The sequence below is a fragment of the Papaver somniferum genome, chromosome 7, assembly GCF_003573695.1.
Source record: "Papaver somniferum cultivar HN1 chromosome 7, ASM357369v1, whole genome shotgun sequence".
NCBI lineage: Eukaryota > Viridiplantae > Streptophyta > Magnoliopsida > Ranunculales > Papaveraceae > Papaver > Papaver somniferum.
The window spans coordinates 184,459,377-184,477,081 of NC_039364.1; the positions used below are offsets into that span (position 1 = coordinate 184,459,377).

General features: G+C 35.2%; 2 long non-coding RNA genes across 11 annotated transcripts; one reads left to right on the plus strand and one right to left on the minus strand.

Moving 5' to 3' along the window:
- Positions 1 to 2,353: 2,353 nt before the first annotated feature.
- On the minus strand, positions 2,354 to 16,944 carry LOC113299157. The gene is made up of 5 exons (XR_003334713.1): positions 16,906 to 16,944; positions 9,537 to 9,571; positions 3,207 to 3,269; positions 2,797 to 2,882; positions 2,354 to 2,714 (listed from the first exon to the last, which is right to left on the minus strand). It is a non-coding gene; the product is annotated as an uncharacterized LOC113299157 (long non-coding RNA).
- LOC113299155 lies at positions 7,564 to 16,218 on the plus strand. Of its 10 annotated transcripts, none has more exons than XR_003334711.1 (5): positions 7,564 to 7,863; positions 8,101 to 8,757; positions 8,850 to 9,030; positions 9,578 to 15,151; positions 15,300 to 16,218. It is a non-coding gene; the product is annotated as an uncharacterized LOC113299155 (long non-coding RNA). The 10 variants fall into 10 exon arrangements; XR_003334710.1 differs by having other exon boundaries at positions 15,341 to 16,218; XR_003334705.1 differs by having other exon boundaries at positions 9,578 to 14,929; positions 15,006 to 16,218.
- Positions 16,945 to 17,705: the final 761 nt, after the last annotated feature.

Consider the following 17,705-nt stretch of genomic DNA (forward strand, 5'->3'; position numbering starts at 1 on the left):
ACACATTTTTGGGGTAAGTTTGACTAAAGGATATGCACAAGACAGAGTGTGATTGTTATGAAGTTTTTCCTCCAGGATTAATCACATTTCTATCCGAGTCCTGTTTGTTTTAGTGTGGCGGTTTGACTTAGTCGACGAAGTCGAAACTGCATTCTTGCCTGGAGATTTGGTGGAGGACATTAATTTGTCACGACCCGTTTGGTTTGAGGTTGCTGGTTTAGTTTGGAAGTTTGGTATGTCAGCTTTTGGAGCCTCTGTTTTGTTTGTTCACTAATGTAGTGATTTTGTGAAGCTTGACATGTTTGGTAACTTATTGTCTCGTTATTCGTTTCTGGGGATATGTTCACGACAAAGAGCAAGTTCAGTTTTATTGTTTGAAGAAGCAATTGAGTTTGGAGTTTTGAGATGAAGGAGTTTGGTTCTGCTAAGAAGACATTTAGGCAGAATTTTGGACGAGATTTGTTGACTTCGGTCGTTTGGGGGTTAAGTTGGTACTTGATCCAATTTGCTTGTCGTTTAGATGCTGAGGCGATTGTCGTGGTTTGAAGATCGGCTCAGATTAGTGAAATCTTTACCGAGGTGGAGATTTGTTGAAACATCGACAAGGTGGAGATTGTTAGATAATTGTCGGTGTTTTAGAAGGTTCCGGAAAGTTCTGAAGCATACTAGAAACCTTTTGTGTAGAGAAACATAAGGTTTCCTAATTTAGGTTGATTTCCATATTGTGATGTGATGGGTTACCTAAATAACATTAGGTTTCCTAGTTGGTTAAGGTTTCCTTTTCAAGGAGATTAATACTTGGAAATCAAGTTATGAATACTATATAAGGAGGCTTATATGGTGTTTCTTAGACATGGAATCAGTGGTTTTCTAGAGAGTTAGAGAATAAATACACAATGTAGTTCTCTAAAGTCTTTAGAGATTCCATCCCACCTCTTGGGGTGGAATTTTAGTGAAGAGAAGATCGTCTTGTTCGTTGATGGTGGAAGATCATCGTTGGTGTTGGAAGATACATCGTTTAGAAGGAGATCATCTCGGTTATATGAGATAAGTATTATCTTGTTGGCTCAGACATTATTCGGTAATATTGGAGCGTTTTGTTCTAGAGAATTATTTTAGGGTTTATGATCAACACAATGTTGGATCTTAGTTTGTTAATTGAATCATCAATCGTTAAGTGTGTAAATCTCTATTTAATGGTTCCATAATAACGAAGAAGTCGTAATCGTTTTGGTGGATGTAGGCATATTGCCGAACCACGTTAAGTCTTGTGTGCTTTACTTATTGCTTATAATGTGTGTTTGCATCGTTTATCTTTCATTCTACGTCGACCCAAAGATCTAGTTTCTTGTGGGTTAGTTCTTGTTGGATTTCCCCGACAATTAGCACCTGTCCATCCAATCATATGGTCAAATTTTAACTTGAGAAGGTATAATAGAAAGGAATGGCAAACAAAAAGACATGTATGGTATCTGACATCTCAATTGACAAATGAGAAACAACAAACCCAAGGATGGCTTACCTATGGATCAAAGCCCTGAAAAAAAATTTAGTTGTGATAGCTTCAGCAGTGAACATTATGGTCTCACCTAGCAGCCATATAAGCTGTATGAAATCCACAAAAGTGATTAAAGACCCTGTACTAAAGCTGCAAAATGCAAAATAAAAAACATGGTAACCCTGATCAAAATAGAGAATAACATGGATTAAAAAAATAAACCTCAAACCCGAACCAAAAAAAAAAAGATAACAAAAATGATAATTATCTGTTGCGGTATGGGATTTCTTTCGATTCTAACAAAACCCAAAATTTAAAGATCATATATATAGAAATTTCAAAATTCTTACCTACAGTTATTTCCCACAAATATAAAACACAAATCAGAATAACAAAAAAAAATCAGAAAAGCATAAAAAGAGCGATAAGAATTAACCAAAAAAAAAACTAAAATCCCAACCTGTGTACATATTCTGCAATCAGAACACCCAAACATTAGATAAAAAAAAATATCAAAATGAAATCAAACTCGAATCAAAGTGAAGAGGCGATTCAACAAAAAACAGAAAGAAAAAAGCAATAACAATGAAACATGTAATCAAAATCAATAAGAAACAAAACTTTGAGTCAGAACACACTCTGATTAGCAGATGTTGAAAGACGAGTGAATAGGAGATTCCACTTCATGAGCTGGTTTTCGGATAACTTTGGAATATAAATTCAACAAACCACGATCAGCAAACATAAAAGCTTGAAGCAAATTAATTCAAGTTCGCAGAATTCACTCATGAAAATTGATCCCTCAAGAAAGGACAAAACGATTTTTAGAGAAGACACTCTTCATTATTTGTACAGTTAGATGTTTCACCACAAAGGTAATAACACAGATCTGTCGAAGTTTGCAGTTCTAGAATGTAGACTAACTTACATACATTGTGTACAAAGCTACCTTGTGTAGAAATAGGAATATCAGCATATGGCTTCGGAGGAAATCATCTGAGTATAACTGAATCACTGAAACATATTTGATGTCAACATGGTATTTTTTTCCCAACCACATGATCTCTATTGCAACCAAAGAAGTATGCAGAAAGCTTTTCCGCGTCATCTGTTGCGGATATTATAATAAGTTTCAAACCATCAGCCCTGTTGAGAAATAAGCCTTCAATTAAGGCCAACAAAAATCAGTGTTATAAGCTTCTTTCATGAGCCTCATCTGCGATGATGCATGAAACCCAAGTCAGTTTCTCATCATTCATGTAATATTATAATAAGCAGTGATTTATCATGCATATTACCTTGGAGTTGAACTTCTCCCAGTGATTTGCTGGCAACAGCTAATAGAATTATTATCATAACACCCATTACTTTTTTCCTCAATCCTCTGTGTCGGTAAATCAACAACGATTTTAGATCGAGGAAAAAGAGAGTTATCATTGCGACTGCAAATACCTAAGATTTCCTTCACATAAATTACTTGGGATCTCAACAGTATAACATGATTAATTATATAGAAACACAGAAAATTGAATTCTCTAAATTCGACAATATCTTTTTTTTTTTTTTGATCGGTAAAAATTCAACAATGGTAAAAAAAAAAAAAGTTTGTTCGTAATTAAGAAATAGGGTTATGCCAGAAACTGAATCGTAATTAATAATCAGGATAATCATTCCAAATTGTTGTTAGGGTTTTTATTTATGTGTATACCATCTTATTTTATTCCTCCATCTTTCCGATTCTGCTTTGCCACCCATGGAACGAAGTAAAACCCTGAAAAAATATCAATAAAATGTCAGGAATTCCAACAGAGAAGAAGGAAGAACCTCAAAAAAAGAAGCACATGAAGGTAGCTTTGTATCACGTTTTTTCTCCACTGCCTCATCTCCTCCATTTTCCTCTCTCTGTTCTCCTTAACTGTCTCTTTAATTCCTAAGATTTTTTCTTCGGAAATCATATCTTCCTTGATTGTTCATTTTTGATTTGGCTCTAATTATTGTTCATTTTTTGCAGCCACAATTTTCGTTTCTCTGGATGTTCTTTACGGTTAGTTTTTCAGTTCTTTTTTTTGGTTAGTTAGGGTTTGTAAAAAAATTCAGTACAATTGAAGACTTCGTACGTTTTCTTTCATCGATGTTACAGTACTGCCAAATTATATCTGACGTGACTGATAGGAATCTTTGATTTTTTTTTTCAAAACTAGTGACAAAACCCCTAGGTGAACAAACTAGTGATAAGAAAAAATCGGTCATATTATTTCTACCAAATAAAAACCGTTTCAAATAAAACTGGGACAAAAACCCCAAGTCAAATGATAATGAGCAAATTTAACTTTTTTTATTTTACAAAATCCCAAATGTACCCTTTTATCTTTTCTTCTTCTTTTTCTTCTTATCTGATTTCTTCTTTCTTCCGTCTCCTTCTCCCACCACCTTCATCACCAGCAGCAACAATGGATCTCCACGAGAAGAACGACGCTGATTCAAGAGATGAAGAATTCGAGAGACGTTTTCTCTCAATCATTAGTTCATTCATTTCCATAAAACTGAGAAAAGAAAGAGAAAGCAGCAGCCGCTGCTGTTAAATCCGAGAGACCAGATCGAGACGCTGATTGAGAAATTGAGAAGGAAATAAGATTTGAGATGATGTTCATAGAGCGTAGAGAGGAAGAATTAGCAAAAAACTGTTGCTAGAATTTATTGAGATCGAGAAACAATGAAGAAATTAGGGTTTATGTTCTGATGCTGAGCTGTGGCTGCATTTGATTCAAGAATACAGATAAAGACAGATGGAGAGTTGGGTTTGGTGCTGTTTAAGAAGACCTGTTGCTGTTAATCTCAGAGATGAAGAAGAAATTGATGAAATTAGGGTTTCGATTTGAATCTCCAAACGAAGAACAGAAAGGGAATTGGGTCTGTCGATAAGAGCAGAATCAAACAAGAAACTGGTGATGTTAATCTCAGAATACCTGTTGGGTTTGGTGAACAAGTTGTTGTTGGTTGGCCTTGTTGGCTTAGTGTTTTTGCTCGTGAAGCTATTCATGGTTGGATTCCTCTTCGTGCTGAAAGTTTCGAGAAATTGGAAAAGGTAAGGGTTTTTTCTTCTTCTTTTGTTATTTTGCTACGATTTTTTATTGTTCTTGAATTGCTCATTTCTGGTCTAATTTGTGTCGTTATACATCGGAATGTTGAAGTGGATTAGTACGCCGACAAGGTATTTTTGTATTTGTTCATGTGCTGCAATTATGTGAATACTGCAATTTTCTGACTGTATCTCTAGATTGGACAAGGTACATACAACAGTGTTTTCTGAGCACGAGAGCTTGCAATTGGGAGGATGCTTGCCTTAAAGAAAGTTCGGTTTGATAACTTTGATCCAGAAAGTGTGAGATTTATGTCGCGGGAAATAATGATTCTCCGCAAACTGGAGGGACTAATTACTTATAGACTGTCAACTAGTGTATATCTTGTTTTCGAGTACACGGAACATGATATTGTTGGTTTATCATCTTGTCCTGACATCAAGTTCAGTGAATCACAGGTTCATATATATGGAACTCTGGATGTGTGTTCTAGTATTCGGGAATTACCAATGTTAAAGGGTTTGATTTTTTCATGTTGTGTAGGTTAAATGCTATATGCATCAACTACTATTTGGCCTTGAACACTGTCATTCAAGAGGTATAATGCACAGAGATATCAAGGGATCCAACCTTCTTGTTAGTGATGATGGAGCTCTGAAGATAGCTGATTTTGGCCTGGAAAATTTTGTTAGTGTCGGGCACATTCAACCATTAACTAGTCGAGTTGTTACTTTATGGTATCGGCCTCCTGAACTTTTGCTTGGATCCACCAGTTATGGGCAATCTGTTGATATATGGAGTGTTGGTTGTTTATTCTGTTGATATGTTGTGTGTTTGACTCAAAGGGTTCAGGTTGCTGATGTGGTTCATTGGGTCTGTGGTGTTGAATACCAACTCGCAGATGGAAGGAAATGGAGTATGATAGGAGCAGTTGGTGTTGCTTAAATGAAAGGGTTGCAGGAAGTGGTTTTAGGCTGATCTCGGAAGCCGAGGAAGGACAGAATTTGCTGGAGAAGGCAGTAAAGAAGTGCAGCAGAAGTTACAGGAAAATATGAGAGGCAGTGCTGCTGTTGTTGCAACAGAAGTGCAATGCAGGGAAAGAGGTTCAGGTGATGGCAGTGATTGCAGGTCAGCTGAATGAGTTGGCGTTGCTGCAATGTAGAGAAGGAATGAAGCTGGTGATATGCTGTTGTTGTAGAGAATGTGCAAGAAGTCGAGCTGAATTTGCAGAGAAGCTTATGCTGTAAGCAGTGATAATGGCAGTTACAGCATTGGTCTGTGATTGGGGTTTTGTCGCATACTGTTCAGGCCAGAGTATAAGGAGAAACGAGGGTTTCCGCTACATATTAGTGAAATTCAGTGAAAGAGCTGGACATGGGAAGAGTTAAGAGCTCTCTGAGCTGAGATGCAAGATGGATGGTTTGATTTGGGTTCAGCTGATTAACGGAAGGATCAACAAGGGAGTAGATGCATGTGCAGTGACTGGTGCAGGTGGTGTTAGCTCAAGTGCAGGATTGTGCAGTTGCAGCATTGGTGGTGACTGAGCTAGCCGTGTTACAGGTGGTTGTGGTCATGATAACTAGATAAAGATGGTGATGTGTTGGGGTTGCTTGCAATTGAGATTTTGAGTACAAGACTGAGCCATGAAAGAAGAAAACAAGGTCGTGTGCTGGTGGAATTGTAAACAAAAGAGCAAGGCAGGGAAGCTAATATGATGCTGGTGGAATTTTTGCTGGTGTCTGAGCATCAAGGAAGCAGTATTGTTATTACCGAGCTGCTGTAACCCAGAAAGACTCTGCAATGTAATGAAGGTGTTGCAGGTAAGAACTGATGGTGCTGATGAGTTCGTGCTGAAGAGAATGGAAGATTGCGGTTGCGGATGTTGCACCTAGAAGACAGAGAAGTTGGTTTGTTGGTGGCAATGGATTGAAGAGGATATGGAGCAATAGTGCACATTTGCACCTGAACTGAAGGGAGATGCCGCTATTGCCGAGAGAAAATGAAGTTGCAGGAACTGAAATGGCAGCTGTTAGTGTGATGAAACCAATTATGATTTCATCTTATTTATGATGAAACCAAAATCGGTTTCATCGTATTTCAACGATGTATTTCTATCCATGAACATGTATAATACCTCATATAATTCTTCTTGCAGGTGAATTCTCACGAAACCAAGATGAAACCAAAATCGGTTTCATCGTATTTATGATGAAAACAAAATCGGTTTCATCTTATTTTTTGGGTGGTGGTGGGCGGTCGTGGTGCTGGTGGCGGTGCGACGGGTGTTGGCGGTGGTGCTGACTGGTAGCGGTGGTGATGCAATTCGGCGGTAATCAGAGGCGGCAGTAATCAGAGGCGGCGGCGGCGGTGGTGGTCAGAGGTGGCGACGACGGCGGTTGTCGGCGGCGGTGGTGGTGGGCGACGACGGAGGTGGTCGACGACGGAGGTGGTCGACGGTGGTGGTGGCGGAGGTGGTCAGAGGTGGTGGTTGGCGACGGTGGTGGTTAGCGGCGGTGGTCGGCGGTGCGGGTCGGCGTCGGCGGTGGTCGGCGGTGGTGGTTGGCGACGGTGGTGCAATGGTAGTTGGCGGCAGTGGTGGCGGCGGCGGCGGTTGACGGCAGCGGCCGCGGTGGTGGGTGACGACGGTGGTGGTTGACGGCGGTGGTCGGCGGTGGCGTTGTTGCTGGTGGTTTGTTGTTGTTGGTGGTGATAGTATATTTAAAAGTGGGGTTGATTTTTTGTTGGGATAATTTAAATACTAGAAGGGTAGTTTAGACAGTTCATGATATTTGAGGTTTTTGTATCACTTTTGTTTGGATGAGTTTTTTGTGATGGGTTATAACCCCTTTGGGATTATAACCCGCGAACCGTTTTTTTTCTTCAATAATATGATTTGAGGTGAATTTTCTTTGTTGTGGTTAAAAGCTGAACAAAACTCTCTTCTTAGTGCTTCTGGCCCCACTGGAGAATATTTCAACCAATAAAAACCTCCTGTTTTTTCACACCAACAATATTTACTCCAGAAGAAACACCACCAACGAGTTTATTTTCCCTAGGCCACTAAACCCTAATCACCGAGCTTTTAGTATCACGTTTTTTCTCCACTGCCTCATCTCCTCCCTTTTCCTCTCTCTGTTCTCCTTAACTGTCTCTTAACTGTCTCTTTAATTCCTAAGATTTCTTCTTCGGAGATCATATCTTCCTTGATTGTTCATTTTTGATTTGGCTCTAATTATTGTTCATTGTTTGCAGCGACGATTTTCGTTGCTCTGGATGTTCTTTACGGTTAGTTTTTTCAGTTTTTTTTTTTTGGTTAGTTAGGGTTTGTAAAAAAATTCAATACAATTGAAGACTTCGTACGTTTTCTTTTCATCGATGTTACGGTACTGCCAAATTATATCTGACGTGACTGATAGGAATTTTTGATTATTTTTTTTCCTCGAATTAGTGTTTTCTTCTTCTCTTTAATTAACGCAAGATATATAAGGCTGATTGGTTTTCGCTTATTAACATTGATCTTAGGTATACGGGCCGAGATGAGTAAGAAGCATTCACTAGAAAAAACAGAAGGTTACACATCGAACAACTACTTGCTAAAAGAGCTTCATTGTGGTGCAATACTTTGGTATCAAGAGAGTACTAAAAAATCACGGGCTAAGGAGGATTGCGAGTTTAGCCTATGTTGCTTAATGCAATTCTAAGCTACTGCGTGAAGCTCCAAAATTCAGTATTTTTTTGTTATTGACACAGTATTTTTTTTCTTTCTATTCTTCTACTTAAAGCTCCATGAATTTGTTGTTACACATATATATCACAAATTCAGTTTATTTATGAGTTTTTCTTTCTCACAAATTACAGAAGCCAGGATAATTAGTAGGTTCGTAATTGGCGCAGGTGAAATTTTCTCATCTTAATCTGCTCTGACTTTCGTTTTATGTTGTTATAGTTTCTGTTGGTCTTTTCCTGTAATTTTTTGATGGACATAGAAAGGTTCAAAGAGATTTGGTTTAAATGATGAATATGCAAAATATGTCATACTATTAACAAGGTAGGTTTTCCATTAATTTCTTGGATGCTACCCCTATTTGGAAATGATACAATAATGCCGGGAGTACATGTTGATTGTTGGTTGACGATCAATTGATTTGAACTTAAAATTCAAGAGTACGGCATTATCAGGTAATTTCCTTACTTCTCTTAGGGTGAAATTCTATTAATCTCATGGTTAGATCCTGTTTTTGTACTCTTAAAATGACTTCCATATCGTGCAGAACACTCACACGACAAGTCAGGATGTGAAAAATTCAACACAAGATGAATGACTTAAAATGAAAAACGTACATGCCGTAACCATGTGGATCCCTTGAAAACAATACAACACTAAAAGATATCTGGATTATAAATTTTTATCAACATATTGTCCAAATGCAAATCTGAAGGAAACTTTGAATGGTATATTGATTGTCCTTTTGGTACTTGCAATTGCTTATCTTCACTTGCACATTTAACATGTATATATGTGTTAGGACCAGACTTACTTTAGCAATTGCAGTGTATATATATTCACAAGTGCTGGGATCGTTGCTATTACCATGAACACACATTTTTCACTTATTTCGTCATGTACTGTTGTTTACTCCGCTTCCACCTATGTATGGTTTGTATGAACCGTGTTTTATTAATTAAGCACATTTAATTTGATGTATAATGTTTGCTTAGGGTAGTCCTATGATATATAAGGCTTGCGCATATTTTCTCATAATGATGAGATACAAAATGATTCACCAACGTGTTAAGTTCAGAGACTTAATGATGTAATGTATGCTCATTATGCGGAATACATGCCTTGCATTATTCCTTAATAGGCCTTGAGATAATTTCCAAGTTGTAGATACCAGAATGCAGAATGGAGACTCGAGTCTCTTCCTGAAGAAACAATTAGGTAATTAATTACTTACCTGACCATTGAATTTGAAGCCTTAATTTTTACTTTCTGCAGGAGAAGAAGAATACAAAGAAGATGGTCATTACATGATTGAGATATGTAAGCAATACTGAATATGGGGATGCCCGCCCCAAAAAATCAAAAACTGTTAAAGTCTTCTAAGTACTTGCTTTGGATGGAAGAATAAAAGACTAGATGGAAAGGAATAACTAATCAGTTCATCTGTTGGCATGCTCATATTCTGGTATGATTAACATCTTCAAGTAGCTTCCAGTTAATTCTTCACTATATCTTGCTTTGGATGGAAGAATAAAAGACTAGATGGAAAGGAATAACTAATCAGTTCATATGTTGGTATATGCTCATATTCTGATATGATTAGCATCTTCAAGTAGCTTCCAGTTTATTCTTCATTATATCTTTATGTTTCCAATTTTTCCTTAGTTGCAAAATAATTAACGTAAATATGTTACCATTCAGATATTTGTTTTCATCTATTTCAAGATCTTTTTGGTTATGTTTTGATAAAATTGCTTTTCAAGAGCGAGCAGAAGTCTTAAAATGTTTAAGATGTTCTCAACGTCTTAATTTTCTAATTTTAAGAATTATTGGAATTGGTAAGACACATTTCTGCAAAGATTCATCTACTTAGATTAGGGACAACCAATCTGAGCCCGTGCAGAGCACGGGCGCAGCAACTAGTATTTATATGTTGCGGTTTAATCAGAAAGACGATTGAGACGAATAGAAAAAGAAGGTAAACATTTGATTTTTACGATTTTTTTTCTTCTGTTATTATTGGTTCAGGTTGATGTTTTAGTATACTTTGACAAATATATTATGTTGCAATTGAATCAACGAAAAGCCTTGACCATTATGCCGTTGCTTGATATAATCTGTGTTGATGAGTGATCATGTTGCGTAGACAGTCAACGATGGGCTTAAGTAATTCAATGTCGAGTTCGATGGTATAAAGAAGGTAAGGTTTCTTCTTTCTTCTATGTGATGCTTCTTCCATTAAAATTAATACGCAACTCTAGGTTTTTCAATGGTTGAATTCAAAGATCAGGTCATACTAAAATTTGACGGATTTTTTGTGAAAGCTGAAATGTTTCATATATCACAAGGTTTGGTACTTCGGCTCACTAAGGTTTGAATTGGATTCCAGAAATCGTCAACTCATAGAGCACTAAGGGACTGCGTAGTTTGCAATTCAATTTGTATCAATTTACCAAGGTTTGGATGAATTCGTCAGTGGATTCCAGAACTCACAATTTACAGAACGCTTACAATAGCATGGTGATTGCATACCTTAGAGGTTATCTTTTTTGACATGAATTATAAATTTTTTATATGATTCTAGGTTTTTGTTGTTATTTAGAATTATAGAATTACTCCTTTTGATGTGTTCTGATAAGATTTGTAAGATTGTTGCAATTTAAGGTCCTAGGTTTAGGCAATGTCAGTAAAAAAGCTATTTAGTTCTTCTAGAATTTGTCCTTTTTTATGAGTTTCTTATTTCTTTTCTTTTTGTTTTTATTTTCACTGCTGAACTGATTAGAGTTATTAACTTTTGATTGATGTCATTGTGTTTTAAATTTGATATGCTTTTGTTAGTTAGGTTATTAACTGTGAGTTTCCGTGTTGTAGGCTGTACATTTGGTTTTATAATTTTGTGATCAATTTATGATATATCCTTATGGTTTTGTTATTCATGAAGTCTAGAGCCAACGAAAACTGATGATGAGTTTGATTGAATGGGTTTCATGTTGATTATGTATGCTCATATTCTGGTATGATTAGCATCTTCAAGTAGCTTCCAGTTTATTCTTCACTATATCTTGCTTTGGATGGAAGAATAAAAGACTAGATGGAAAGGAATAACTAATCAGTTCATATGTTGGTATATGCCCATATTCTGATATGATTAGCATCTTCAAGTAGCTTCCAGTTTATTCTTCATTATATCTTTATGTTTCCAGTTTTTCCTTAGTTGCAAAATAATTAAAGTAAATATGTTACCATTCAGATATTTGTTTTCATCTATTTCAAGATCTTTTTGGTTATGTTTTGATAAAATTGCTTTTGAAGAGCAAGCGGAAGCCTTAATATGTTTAAGATGTTCTCAACGTCTTAATTTTCTACTTTTAAAAATTATTGGAATTGGTAAGACACATTTCTGCAAAGATTCATCTACTTAGATTAGGGACAACCAATCTGAGCCCGTGCAGAGCACGGGCGCAGCAACTAGTATTTATATGTTGCGGTTTAATCAGAAAGACGATTGAGACGAATAGAAAAAGAAGGTAAACATTTGATTTTTACGATTTTTTTTCTTCTGTTATTATTGGTTCGGGTTGATGTTTTAGTATACTTTGACAGATATATTATATTGCAATTGAATCAACGAAAAGCCTTGACCATTATGCCGTTGCTTGATATAATCTGTGTTGATGAGTGATCATGTTGCGTAGACAGTCAACGATGGGCTTAAGTAATTCAATGTCGTGTTCGATGGTATAAAGAAGGTAAGGTTTCTGCTTTCTTCTATGCGATGCTTCTTCCATTAAAATTAATACGCAACTCTAGGTTTTTCAATGGTTGAATTCAAAGATCAGGTCATACTAAAATTTGACGGATTTTTTGTGAAAGCTGAAATGTTCCATATATCACAAGGTTTGGTACTTCGGCTCACTAAGGTTTGAATTGGATTCCAGAAATCGTCAACTCATAGAGCACTAAGGGACTGCGTAGTTTGCAATTCAATTTATATCAGTTTACCAAGGTTTGGATGAATTCGTCAGTGGATTCCAGAACTCACAATTTACAGAACGCTTACAATAGCATGGTGATTGCATACCTTAGAGGTTATCCTTTTTGACATGAATTATAAATTTTTTATATGATTCTAGGTTTTTGTTGTTATTTAGAATTATAGAGTTACTCCTTTTGATGGGTTCTGATAAGATTTGTAAGATTGTTGCAATTTAAGGTTTTAGGTTTAGGCAATGTCAGTAAAAAAGCTATTTAGTTCTTCTAGAATTTGTCCTTTTTTATGAGTTTCTTATTTCTTTTCTTTTTGTTTTTATTTTCGCTGCTGAACTGATTAGAGTTATTAACTTTTGATTGATGTCATTGTGTTTTAAATTTGATATGCTTTTGTTAGTTAGGTTATTAACTGTGAGTTTCCGTATTGTAGGCTGTACATTTGGTTTTATAATTTTGTGATCAATTTATGATATATCCTTATGGTTTTGTTACTCATGAAGTCTAGAGCCAACGAAAGCTGATGATGAGTTTGATTGAATGGGTTTCATGTTGATTATGTATGCTCATATTCTGGTATGATTAGCATCTTCAAGTAGCTTCCAGTTTATTCTTCACTATATATTGCTTTGGATGGAAGAATAAAAGACTAGATGGAAAGGAATAACTAATCAGTTCATATGTTGGTATATGCTCATATTTTGATATGATTAGCATCTTCAAGTAGCTTCCAGTTTATTCTTCATTATATCTTTATGTTTCCAATTTTTCCTTAGTTGCAAAATAATTAAAGTAAATATGTTACCATTCAGGTATTTGTTTTCATCTATTTCAAGATCTTTTTGGTTATGTTTTGATAAAATTGCTTTTGAAGAGCAAGCAGAAGTCTTAAAATGTTTAAGATGTTCTCAGCGTCTTAATTTTTTACTTCTAAGAATTATTGGAATTGGTAAGACACATTTCTGCAAAGATTCATCTACTTAGATTAGGGACAACCAATCTGAGCCCGTGCAGAGCACGGGCGCAGCAACTAGTATTTATATGTTGCGGTTTAATCAGAAAGACGATTGAGACGAATAGAAAAAGAAGGTAAACATTTGATTTTTACGATTTTTTTCTTCTGTTATTATTGGTTCAGGTTGATGTTTTAGTATACTTTGATAGATATATTATGTTGCAATTGAATCAACGAAAAGCCTTGACCATTATGCCGTTGCTTGATATAATCTGTGTTGATGAGTGATCATGTTGCGTAGACAGTCAACGATGGGCTTAAGTAATTCAATGTCGAGTTCGATGGTATAAAGAAGGTAAGGTTTCTTCTTTCTTCTATGTGATGCTTCTTCCATTAAAATTAATACGCAACTCTAGGTTTTTCAATGGTTGAATTCAAAGATCAGGTCATACTAAAATTAGACGGATTTTTTGTGAAAGCTGAAATGTTTCATATATCACAAGGTTTGGTACTTCGGCTCACTAAGGTTTGAATTGGATTCCAGAAATCGTCAACTCATAGAGCACTAAGGGAATGCGTAGTTTGCAATTCAATTTTATATCAGTTTACCAAGGTTTGGATGAATTCGTCAGTGGATTCCAGAACTCACAATTTACAGAACGCTTACAATAGCATGGTGATTGCATACCTTAGAGGTTATCCTTTTTTGACATGAATTATAAATTTTTTATATGATTCTAGGTTTTTGTTGTTATTTAGAATTATAGAGTTACTCCTTTTGATGGGTTCTGATAAGATTTGTAAGATTGTTGCAATTTAAGGTCCTAGGTTTAGGCAATGTCAGTAAAAAAGCTATTTAGTTCTTCTAGAATTTGTCCTTTTTTTATGAGTTTCTTATTTCATTTCTTTTTGTTTTTATTTTCACTGCTGAACTGATTAGAGTTATTAACTTTTGATTGATGTCATTGTGTTTTAAATTTGATATGCTTTTGTTAGTTAGGTTATTAACTGTGAGTTTCCATATTGTAGGCTATACATTTGGTTTTATAATTTTGTGATCAATTTATGATATATCCTTATGGTTTTGTTATTCATGAAGTCTAGAGCCAACGAAAGCTGATGATGAGTTTGATTGAATGGGTTTCATGTTGATTATGTATGCTCATATTCTGGTATGATTAGCATCTTCAAGTAGCTTCCAGTTTATTCTTCACTATATCTTGCTTTGGATGGAAGAATAAAAGACTAGATGGAAAGGAATAACTAATCTGTTCATATGTTGGTATATGCCCATATTCTGATATGATTAGCATCTTCAAGTAGCTTCCAGTTTATTCTTCATTATATCTTTATGTTTCCAATTTTTCCTTAGTTGCAAAATAATTAAAGTAAATATGTTACCATTCAGATATTTGTTTTCATCTATTTCAAGATCTTTTTGGTTATGTTTTGATAAAATTGCTTTTGAAGAGCAAGCAGAAGTCTTAAAATGTTTAAGATGTTCTCAACGTCTTAATTTTCTACTTTTAAGAATTATTGGAATTGGTAAGACACATTTCTGCAAAGATTCATCTACTTAGATTAGGGACAACCAATCTGAGCCCGTGCAGAGCACGGGCGCATCAACTAGTATTTATATGTTGCGGTTTAATCAGAAAGACGATTGAGACGAATAGAAAAAGAAGGTAAACATTTGATTTTTACGATTTTTTTTCTTCTGTTATTATTGGTTCAGGTTGATGTTTTAGTATATTTTGACAGATATATTATGTTGCAATTGAATCAACGAAAAGCCTTGACCATTATGCCGTTGCTTGATATAATCTGTGTTGATGAGTGATCATGTTGCGTAGACAGTCAACGATGGGCTTAAGTAATTCAATGTCGAGTTCGATGGTATAAAGAAGGTAAGGTTTCTGCTTTCTTCTATGTGATGCTTCTTCCATTAAAATTAATACGCAACTCTAGGTTTTTCAATGGTTGAATTCAAAGATCAGGTCATACTAAAATTTGACGGATTTTTTGTGAAAGCTGAAATGTTTCATATATCACAAGGTTTGGTACTTCGGCTCACTAAGGTTTGAATTGGATTCCAGAAATAGTCAACTCATAAAGCACTATGGGAATGCGTAGTTTGCAATTCAATTTATATCAGTTTACCAAGGTTTGGATGAATTCGTCAGTGGATTCCAGAACTCACAATTTACAGAACGCTTACAATAGCATGGTGATTGCATACCTTAGAGGTTATCCTTTTTGACATGAATTATCAATTTTTTATATGATTCTAGGTTTTTGTTGTTATTTAGAATTATAGAGTTACTCCTTTTGATGGGTTCTGATAAGATTTGTAAGATTGTTGCAATTTAAGGTCCTAGGTTTAGGCAATGTCAGTAAAAAAGCTATTTAGTTCTTCTAGAATTTGTCCTTTTTTATGAGTTTCTTATTTCTTTTCTTTTTGTTTTTATTTTCACTGCTGAACTGATTAGAGTTATTAACTTTTGATTGATGTCATTGTGTTTTAAATTTGATATGCTTTTGTTAGTTAGGTTATTAACTGTGAGTTTCCGTATTGTAGGCTGTACATTTGGTTTTATAATTTTGTGATCAATTTATGATATATCCTTATGGTTTTGTTATTCATGAAGTCTAGAGCCAACGAAAGCTGATGATGAGTTTGATTGAATGGGTTTCATGTTGATTATGTATGCTCATATTCTGGTATGATTAGCATCTTCAAGTAGCTTCCAGTTTATTCTTCACTATATCTTGCTTTGGATGGAAGAATAAAATACTAGATGGAAAGGAATAACTAATCAGTTCATATGTTGGTATATGCTCATATTCTGATATGATTAGCATCTTCAAGTAGCTTCCAGTTTATTCTTCATTATATCTTTATGTTTCCAATTTTTCCTTAGTTGCAAAATAACTAAAGTAAATATGTTACCATTCAGATATTTGTTTTCATCTATTTCAAGATCTTTTTGGTTATGTTTTGATAAAATTGCTTTTGAAGAGCAAGCAGAAGTCTTAAAATGTTTAAGATGTTCTCAACGTCTTAATTTTCTACTTTTAATAATTATTGGAATTGGTAAGACACATTTCTGCAAAGATTCATCTACATAGATTAGGGATAACCAGTCTCAGCCCGTGCAGAGCACGGGCGCATCAACTAGTATTTATATGTTGCGGTTTAATCAGAAAGTCGATTGAGACGAATAGAAAAAGAAGATAAACATTTGATTTTTACGATTTTTTTTCTTCTGTTATTATTGGTTCAGGTTGATGTTTTAGTATACTTTGACAGATATATTATGTTGCAATTGAATCAACGAAAAGCCTTGACCATTATGCCGTTGCTTGATATAATCTGTGTTGATGAGTGATCATGTTGATCAGAAATCTAATGCTCAATGTTTTGTAAATATCTATTATATCCATATGCGCTCATGGTGTTTCCGAAATATATTGAAAAATTCGTTCATGAATCAATTTCGAACGCTGTTAATTGATTTCTTCTCAATGATTTGTGGTACTGAATGTTCATCATAGTTTTACATGTAAGTCACAATGAAGAGCTTTGCAGAATAACTTTAGAGGGGAAATGAAAATAATTTTGATAGTGATGAGAAGAAAAATAAAAGATAGAATTACATACGTAGATTGTAGCTGCTGCTTCTTCTTCTTTTTCTTCTTCTTCTTCTTCGTTCTTCTTCCTTATTCTTCGTTCTTCTTCCTCTTCTTCTTCTTCTTCCTCTTCTTCTTCTTATTCGTTCTTCCTTCTTCTTCTTCTTCTTCTTCTTCTTCTTCTTCTTCTTTGTTCTTCTTCGTTCTTTGTTCTTCTTCAAGGTCACTCTCACAAAGAGAGGAATAGTTCTCATCTTATAACTACACTTGGTCTAATAGAGATGGGACAAATTTTATATATCCAAGTGGAAAATAAACTAGAAATACATTTTGTGAAGTTTTATCATTTGGCTGTTTCTTACATAATTTAATAGGCCTATTAATTTGCAGAGCGGTGATTTTTAAATACCTCAAATTCAATCGGTTAAGATATCTGAACTTGGTCTAAATGGCATATTGGTATGTTTCCATTATGCTAGGCTCAGTGTTACAGTGATGCGTATTAGCAGCTACTATGACCCGATAAACTAAGCACTTTGGCCGTATTTTCCGACTATTATGCCCTGATATTCTTTTTTTTCCTGCTATGAACATTAATATGGGGCTATTGTTATTCATCACTACAAAAGAATTTTTGGCCATGAGACCCCTACTGATTTGACCCCACCAACAAAATGCCAGGGCTAGGATCAAACTTTATATTTCAATCTAATTATGGCTAATTTAATGTGCAGTCTACGTTTTGGTCTAAGATTCTCTGATCTTAGACATGACTATTATGGTTCGACTAATTAAATAAGCATATTAGAGAGAAATTTTTCGACTTGAGAA